This window comes from Tetrao urogallus (genome assembly GCF_951394365.1).
Source record: "Tetrao urogallus genome assembly, chromosome: 3".
Lineage (NCBI taxonomy): Eukaryota > Metazoa > Chordata > Aves > Galliformes > Phasianidae > Tetrao > Tetrao urogallus.
The window spans coordinates 32,645,953-32,655,983 of record NC_136815.1 but is presented as its reverse complement, the minus strand read 5'-3'; positions in this window follow the sequence as shown (position 1 = coordinate 32,655,983).

The window sequence follows — 10,031 nt, the reverse complement described above, 5'->3', positions numbered from 1 at the left end:
ATGTAATCCAATATTGGTGGGAAGGTTTAACCTCTACTGCCATACCATCAACATCCACATTTGATGCTGTGGGCCAACATAATAAAACAGGAATAATTACTTTTGGAACAGCCCTCATAAAGTATAAGATATCATTAATATAGTTACAGTTAATATAAAGAAACAAAACTTACTTCAATTTTGAACAGTTTTTTAATTAATACATAAAGAAAATAAAGGGACAAAACCATAAAAGTTGTGGGATATTTGTTTTTGTGAAACTAATGCCTCAGTCTGGCTCAATGGCAGTAGCTGTGATTCTTAGTGAGTCTGCAAGGTGTTAGAGATTTTTAATGAAATTTTACTCTTCCTGTAATGCATCCTTGACAACAGTTGTTCACAAATGCAAATACTGCCAAAAAAGCAGTGACACAAACAAGGCCTGGTTGTGAAGCGAAGAGTATTTATCTCTCTGGTAAGAGAAGGCTTACAAAAGTGCAATAGAGAGACATGATCAGCTTTTTGATTGCAACTCTATACATTCGATTCGAAAATTTGCAGATAATGTATTTATGTTGACTGGAAATGGAGTCACAAATAAACCAAAAGATTGATGATTTGTTTTGCAATCTCAAAACCTACTCCTGAATTCCTGTATCGAAATGGAAAGCACAGCTGAGTATTTTTTGCTGTTCACAGGATTGTGCTTAGCCAATGTATCAAAGTGCATAAACTTATTTGCCATCACTTGAGATGGCACTGCACTGCCCTAATTTCAGCCCAGATGGGGTTCACAGGGCTGACTGATGCTGAGGGACCAGTATGAGCCACTGCCATGATGGCATGGTGCACAGGGTAGCCACACTGCAAGCTGTGCCAGATCACTTGAAGTGTATGGGCAGTGGGTTGGACATGTCTGTCCAACTAAGAAAACTAAACCTGATATCTTTGTTTTCTTTCCCTCCTCCTTGTATTGAATTTGCAGAGTATTTTTATCAATAAACAATCGAGAAATAGATCGTATCTACTTTGATAGATAACATACCTATTTTTTAATACCTTTTCATAGCAATCATAAATGATAAATAGCAAGTGAGTAGGAAGAAAGGAAGTGGGAAAATTGGCCTTGGGGAAAAAATCTATTGCATTCCAGAGAGGGCTTGTGGATTAATTATTTGTGAGAATGTTCTCTACCATCTTGATTTCCAATAATCCAAACTGGTTCTTCAAACCTTTCAAAATGTTTTAAATACCAGTGTAACTTATCTAAAGCTCAATAATAGCAACCTGCCTAATGCCCACAGTCTGTGGGAGACACAGACAATGCTGCTACCTCTCTTGTATTTGCTCCATTTTGAACACTGTTCATTTGTGTATCTTTCTGCACGTGCAGCATGCTGCTACTTAAGAAGAAGGCTGCATCAACAAATCTGGCAATTGTAGCTGTTTTCTGCAATACAACTTTTCAAAATTCCTTTTGAAGCTTCCAGCTTTCTCTTTCTTTTATCATTTACATTGGAAAGGGTACATGGACCTGATGCTGATCCCATTAAATGTAAGGGCAGATGAGTCCAGTCTTACAGGTATGATTCCAAACCTCTTGGAATCATCTTATGTCTTCTTAGGCACAACAGACAAATGTCTTGTTTACTTTTGCATTTTGACAGAACTGTCAGCTTAGAATAGAATTCTGAGCTTGATAGCCATCATTACCTAAGGAATCCTCATACCTGGTCTATGATCCTTTCCAGACCCTTCAGAGAACTAAGCTGGTGTAGACTGCACGATTCTAGAATTTTGCTCAATCCCAAAGCTCTTATTAGTTATGTAGATACTTGTTGATACTTACGTAGATATCCTAGAATAAAAACACATTTTAAATTGTTATTAGGGGATGTTTCTTCCCTTAACAGTATTCTAACCACTTATTGCCTTATGCTTTTCTCTATATTGCTTTTTGTTTCCCTGCCATCATTAGATGTCATGAATAAGCAAGTCCTCTTGTAAATGCAGAATTGGTAGTATCCCTGTTTCTGTTTTAAAAATCTCTCTCCCCTACAGCACTAGCCAAACAAGCCTTAAAATGCAGGCGAATGTAAAAAAATTCTTACACTTATCTTTGATAATGTAGTAAAGCCCATAAATTACATTTTTTAAGCCATACATTAACGCTTACCTAACAGTTGGAAAAGAGTTGTGGTTGCAAAGAAAGCCACTGTGCTGAATTTCTGCACTGCATTGTCAAAAATACACTATAATTTTCATACCTGGGCACAGGTATTCCCCACAGAACAAACCACTCACGACTCAGTTGATAAATCCAACCAGGACAGAACAACTGCAGTCCAATTCATGCAAACACACTATTCAGATTTAAAGCAGGTTGGAAAACAATTAGAAAAATATTAATATCTTGACTGCTAAGGCACTTAAAAATACAATTAATTTTTAACTGAAGTGTTCTTCTTAAGCATTAAATTAGTATCTCCACAATATGTGGCCTATATTTGCATGCTTTGCTCTTTTGAAAGGAATGTATTTTTAAAGTTAGTTTAGAATTTATGTCTTCTGATAAGAATAAAACTGAACTTACAATATTTCTGTAAGATAGATAATAAATTCCTCCATTTGCATGAAAAAAAAAATGTTTCCAGCAAAGTAACCATCCGCTTCTTTTCATAAAGTACTCAGGCACATAGGTAACCTAGTCTCCAAATAAGTCTTTCAATTTTGCTACTGAAGATAATCCTTTATTTCAAAATTGTGTAGGACAATGAAGCTTATGAAATGTAAATTGCTTTATCAAGTACTTGAAAATTAATCCTAGAATAAAAATACATTTTAAAATGTTATTAGGGGATGTCATGTTACTAATCGCAAGCCAAGCTTTTCCCGCTATTTTGGGACAGGAGACAAATTCAATTACCTTTTTGCTAATTGTCTGATGCGTGTTCTTATTCTAATGCGTATTATTTAAATGCCCAAAGTTTGCAATAGCTAGTGGGAACCAGCTGCATGGCTAAGATTTGGTGTACTAGGTGGAAAATACAACTCATTATTAAGACAGTAGCATATGTAGACCTGCGCAGATGCTGCTTTAGGAAAATCTGCTGAAACTTTTTAAAATTAGATGGTTGCAGATGTGTTAAACTCCAGTTACTTTCATAGCAGAAATACCAATCTCTCTTTCCAATTAAGCAAACCAGCCATGATGATGTCACGTTGTGTCCAGCAGTTTACATGAAAAACACACCCAAAGGGATGGATCATCAGCCAATAATTTTCTCCCTTTAGAAAGAATCAGATGTGTGTGATAGCTGCAGTGCTGCCAAGGGCAAGCATTCAATGGCACATTCAGTCCAAGGTCCTTGTCCTCCTCTTCAAGGACTGTAATGGGCATTGTCATTAATATTTCAAGGACTTCCTCTAATTTCACATCCCTCCAAGCATTAGCAGTAATCACCTAAGATGAGATATTATTACAGAATGGTTGCTAAGCTTCCTACTACAGGAAATTAAGATGGGATCATTGCTAGCCTCCCTCTCACTATAAAGCAAGTCATATCTCTGCCTGTATTTTTGCATGAAGATAGACATCGCCGGGTTAGTAAATTTTCAAGTTTTAAGCTGTTGTCCCTGAGTATTATCTTCAAATCCAGCTACAATATGCCTGGAAAAGGAGATACAACAGTGTTGCCAACTCATATATCTTTTTTATCATTACTCCTTTTATATCTAGTGGCTTTTATTCTGCCTCTAGTTCCCACAATAAAATAAAAAACAGAATCTTCACTTCCACTTATAAAAAAAAAAGTAAGAGTTCCTACAGATCACAGCTTTGTGTCACAGAGAGGGAAACAGGAGTTGGGGTGGCCCAGAGCCTTTGAAATAGTTAAATCTGTATGTTTACAGTGCAGTTTATGGTCTCTCTTTATGATTTCTGGTGTAGTCTTTTTAAATTTTCCTTTTTTAATTTTTACTTTTTTAAATGCTGGAAGCTGGTGTTGCTGTTAGCATAATCCCATTCATTCTTAGTGATGTGATGGTAAAGTTACTTTACAAAAAGTAAAATGAAAAACAATCTCCTGTGCACTTTGGGGATTCCTAAGGAGTGACAAGAATCCTTGACTAGCGTAAATGTGTGCTGTTAAGAGCAGAGGAGTCAAAGTTATGTACACAAAACCATCAAAACCTAGCTGTCATAAGCTTCCTCAGTCTAGATTGGTTTCTGTGCTGGCTGTCTCTGTAACAGCATTAGTAGCCTTGCCTGCATTCAGCAGTTGCTGGGGACTGCATCTCATACAGGAAGCTACAGCTTAGCAGCTATACTAGGCTAGAGAGGTACTTGCGACCAATCTCTGCTGCTGCCCCTCTTCCCCCCCAACCAAAACTGACACGGCTATCATCTGGAAAACCACTTTAAATATGATTATCTGGAAACATCTAACAGCCTGACTTACATGCCTTGAGATAAAAACAAAACAAAAAGCAACATGGTAAGGTGCTCTTGTTCTGGGGGAGCATGGGAGCATACATGACTTTACTGCCGCAAGTAATTAGCCGTACAAGCACTGATGGTAATTACCAAGTGAGTACACAAATATATTCCAGGTTTATAGATTTTTAAGTAAGCCATGCTATCTGAATACAGCATGCACAAATGCGATCTGACTGCAACACGAACTATCGGCCAGCTGACACAGGCGCTGCACTTGTTCATGGACACCTCTGAGCTGCGTCCTGCACAGCAGAGCACAACGCAACCCACGGCAGCAGTGTGACTCTTTATTCCCCCCTAGTGGCTGGTCTGCACAACGCTAGAGGTGCTAAGCACCGATCGGAAGAATTAGACCAGACAGCATGGTTTGACAAAAGGTCTTCTCGGTTCAATCCCTGCTGTCATCCATGCTCCCAAAATGATAACAGTGTGCAAACAGATGCTCTTGGTCTGGCAGAGCCACGGAGAAGAAGGGAAAGGAACAGTTACTTAAGAAATGTATTTTATGCTCTTCACCACTACCAAGTAATTAAATTAATATTTGTATCCCTCTGGAAGGAAGAAGAAGGTAACTGGCAGCTGGTGTTATAAATCTTTTATTTAATTATTTCAGTCCCTGAGTGTTAGAGTTGCTGAATACGATCTGGTCTATCTGCCTTTATCTATCTATCTATCTGCTGGTACTGAGAGCCCTCCTTAGCAGCCTTGTCAGCTAAGTTGGCTTCTTTACAATGCCTGCCCATACTCTCCCACGCTTAAACTGTGAAATCTTAGAGCAGATCTGTCCTTGGAGCACATTTAACATTTTGGAATCCCTGCCCATGCCAGGAGGGGTTGGAACAAGATGATCTGTAAGGTTCCTTCTAACTCAAGCCATTCTATGATTAACACAAACTTGGTTCCTGCCCTATGATCAGTGTGCTCTAGTAATGCTACTATTCCTTTTACTTACGTGTTATGGTTATGGGTAGGCAACCAGAAGGAAGCAACTATAAATATGCTAAAAAAGGATAAAAGTGGCAATAAACTCTTCATAGGGTAATGATTTCTGTTAATGGTTGGGTTAATAATAAGGTAACTAATTTTTTGACGTTTAAATGCATTTGTCTCTGAATAGGATGAGAGAAGGGCATTCCTAAACAAGCTACTGAAAACAGGAAGGTGAACATGAAGAATGAAAACAAATTACACAACATATCTGAGAATAAGACAAGTTGGAGAGAGAGTCACTCATCCTAAAGCACAGCGTGGGCTTATTAATCCAGGATTTTAGTGATTTGCTCTTGTCCCCATTGAGTGCCTGCGGATAATGCAAGCTTTTATGTTCTCAAGAGTTCCAGACCTACCTGCAGGGAATAGGAATGTTTTATCGCAGAGGTTGAGTTTTTGTGGCCAAGATCACCATTAATAATGGCCAAAATACTGAAAACTTAGGCAGGTTGAACCTTCAAGGAGAATGATGATCTTTTTTTTACAGTGAATCCAGCATGGATTTTAAAGGTGCATGGCTCTTATCTCGGTGTGAATATAAAAACATAGGATGGATATTCAGGGTTGTATAAATTCAAGTTGATGCTAGTAGGGATATTATCCTCTACTGAATAGGTTTAAAAAAAAATGCACCAAACAAGATTAAGTCTACAAAATCATTAGCATGACCCTTCCAGTGACGTTATTCCCAGTTCTGTCTGCTAACTTGATATGGGATAAAAGGTAAATTGGATATTTCAGTACAACAAACTAAGATGCTTCAATTTCTTTTGACAACATACTATCTGAGCAGATCCATTTTTAGAAGAATAACTAAATAAAAAGCCTAGATGGAAGCTTTCTAGGTCAGGAACTGCTAGACCTCCATTATTTTAAACAGCTTGAAGCACTGCAATATTCAGCCAGTGTGCGTGTATGCTGTTTCAGAAAATTTTACAACAGGGGTTTGTAAAGTTCCAAGGCTGTCCTTTAGCCATAAAAAATACTGCCTTGTGTATAAGGTGCAGGAACTGAGGGATTTTTATTTTCCCGAAGGTAATTTCAGTTGCATTTTTAAAGCACAAACATACAATGAGAACTATATTTAGTTATCTGTTGACTAATGGCTCTCATTGCTCTTAGTGAAGTAGATAATAACTTTGTATAGAATACCAAATTCAATAGAAACACCACAGAAACGGAAGAAGAACTCTGTTATAGAGTTATTACATTCAAAGGAAACGACTGACAAATTGAAAGCTTTTTTAAAGAAAATACCACCAGCTGCCTGCTATGTTGTTGTTGTTGTTTTTTCTCATTTGTTCTTTTGAAAGAATGTTAAGAAATTTCAAGCAACGATTTTTGATTGTTGAAGCATAGAAACACTGGGAACTACAATGCTGTGTAAAGGTCTGTAATAAATTCACATATTGCTACTAAAAATTTATCTTAGGTATTAATCTAACTTGCACTCCAGATGCCATCTCAAAAAAATAAAATAAAATAAAATAAACTTCCTAAAGAGCACATGGATCAAATTTTAGCCAGCAGAGAGAAAATGGCTGACTTGGCATTGAGTGTGTGTGATCACAGTGTGACAGACAGCCAAGTCATCAGTTTCCTTTTTCTGCCAGGCAGTGGCAGTTCTGATTCTCCTGAAGAGTGCCTTTATTGCATATAACGCCTGGGTATTTTAACCCCAATGAGTACCATGAGTGCCCATAATCTGAAAATTTATTGCTCAGTGTCTAAACTGCAGCAATCTTATTCATGAAAAATGGATGACATGACTGAGATTATGTAGAATACTATGGAATTACTTACTGGGACCCTACCTAAGCTAAATAAACAAAAAGCAACCGATCAGAACACATTGTGCACACTCTTCTTCCACTGGTGAAGACAGGATGAGAAAACAATGGTTAATATGCACAAATCTCAGATATTATGGGGAAAGACAAAGGATAAAAACTGGGTAGAGTCTTCATGAGCATCTTAAAATTAGCTTTTTGGTTTTTTTTTTGTTCTTTCCATAAATTTTTGTACCTTATGGTTTTCACTTCTGTGGTGCATATGATTTGAAATCAGGACACCTTAATTTTTTTTTATGTCTATGTGCAAATTCTTGCAGTTGTTACTGTTCCTACATTTCAGTCCAGAGCATTACATAGATATGCATGCTGTATACTCTTCTTTATACCAAATATGTTCCCATGAGTAAATATTGTTTGGATTTAGCAAATAATATCTAAAAAATGAAACAGGGATCATTGGACAATACAGTACAGCAACTATATGCCTCAACTGGGCTATAAAGACGTTAGAGTAAAAAATGCCAACAGTGAAGTTTCTTTTCCTACTCCATCATGTCACTGAGTCTGTGCTCTCTGCAGGAGACGTCTGCACTCCCATCCTTCAGCACTCAGAGCTTTCTGTTAGAGAGCTGCTGGAGACCTTGAACCAGAAAATAGGAACACAAAGCTCTTGGTAAAGAGCTGTCTGTGCTCATGTCTCCCTCAAGTGCCTAATCCACATCAAAGAATAACCTATCAGGTAAGTGTTACAGGAATTGTGGAATTAAGAAGTGTGTCTGTTTGGAAAATTAGTTCTTTGTTTGCCTTTTGAAAATTTCCCAGCAGGATTGCAAAGTCTAAGTTACGTGTCTGAGGAAACAGAGAGTAAAATGGATATCAGAAAGATGCACTGTCCTTGGAGATGCTGAAAAGCCATCTGGACATAGTCCTGAGCAACTGGCTCTCGGAGGTCCTGCTTCAGCAAGAGGAACAGATCAGGTGACCTCCACAGGTTCCTTCCAAACTCAGCCATTCAGTGGTTTTATGAAAACAGAACAAAACCAAAAACCAACCAACAAAAAACAACTGAAGTTTTAACACTGAGATCCTATCCTACTGCACAACATGCAATGGCAGACAGTTCTACTGTCTTTAAAATCTCCTTTGATAAGTCCTCTTTCCTATTTGTACTGTTGATAGTCTAGTTTCTTTTTTTCTGTCTTTTGTTGGTTTCTGTAGAGCAGTGATAGCTCAGAGTTGCTGGTGTGGTCAGGTCACAGAAGGTCTGAAGTACTGCTGCTTTGAAAAGTCAGTCTGTGTATGGCTGTAGAAACACACATTCTCCTTGTTCTCCTTTTTAGATCATTGGAAAGAGGCACTGCTTTGCAAAGTGGGAGAGTTATTTATCGGAAACTGTGAAGCCTTAAAACATTTTCATTTGACAGGAATAATTAGAGGCACTATAGAGAACCTGCATCGCTGGTAATAATCCTTATGACTATGATACTCATTAGGCTGATTAAACTAGCTTAGCATGATGTTATTTCACTGGCACCAGGTAAAGTAGCTGCCCTTTCTGGAGATTATATGCTAAAACTTTGAGCTGATCTGAATCGTAGAAGATTTGCTAGCAGCAGATTAAAAACCCAAATTAAAAATAAGAAAAAAAGTATTTTTTGTGGCTACTAAAGAAAACAAAAACTGCTTCAATGGGACTGGGATGAATAGTGAAACTGAGCATGTTCCAGAGAAACTGTTATAGGATTTTACAAGCTATTGCCCATGTTACAGAGTATGCAGCAAGCTATCTTTGTCACACAGACTCACACCTGACCTCCTCCCAAGTAGAGACAGAAGTTTTAGGTCAGTTAGGAGAGCTTTGAAGTCAAACAACAGTGACTGTGCGAGCAGAACTCATGTTCCTTTGACTCCGGACCGAAGTCATCCTTCTTTCGCAGCTCTCCATCTGGGGAGGCTGTACTTGAGCATTCGCAGAGCACAGCGTGATCTGATTCAGCAGATGTGCTGAGACGTGAGCTCTCCCACAGCTGTTTCAAGCTTTTAAAAGAAAATATAAAAAATATGAAAATATAAGATACACCTTTTCTACTCTTCCTTTTTTTTTTTGGTTTTTTTTTTTTTTTGTTTTTTTTTGTTTTATTTTTGTTTTGTTTTAAACAGGTGAATGCTGGTACACAGAATCAGTTACTGCAGGAAGAACACAAGTGCACAAGTGTCAAATCCCGATAAGCATATTTTTGTTTGTTTTATAGAGAAGGGGGGGAAAAAAGCTGTTTATGACCGTGTCCTAGGAAAGGTGGGGGAACTAATTACTTGAACTGGCGAAGGCATACATACTGCTGTAGCCATTGACTTGCTGCTCCCTGAAGCTAGCTGGACGTTTCTCATTTGCTCTGCGGGGTTTTGGATCAGAGCCCTTTGGCTACCAGAAGGAACTGACACAACTTGCAACCAGGGAGCATCTGTCTGCTTGGGCACTTCAAATGTCTTATTAAGATCCTCCGTACAGCTAATTGGGAATGCCATCGGTATTGTGAGAAACGCAGTGCTTTAAGATTTTAGGATAATAGAAAAAAGAAGGAAAAGTGTTGGCCATCGTCCCCACACCCTTTCTACCAGCTCCGTGAGCGGCTCCTCCGGTGCCGCTGGACACTCCGCCCGTGGAACTTCCCCTCAGGGCAGCCGGGCCGCCTCGCGGCTCGCCCACGACCCGCCAACTTTTCGCCTGGGGGCTGACCTACAGGGCTGACTGGCGGAGCGCGAGCGAGCAG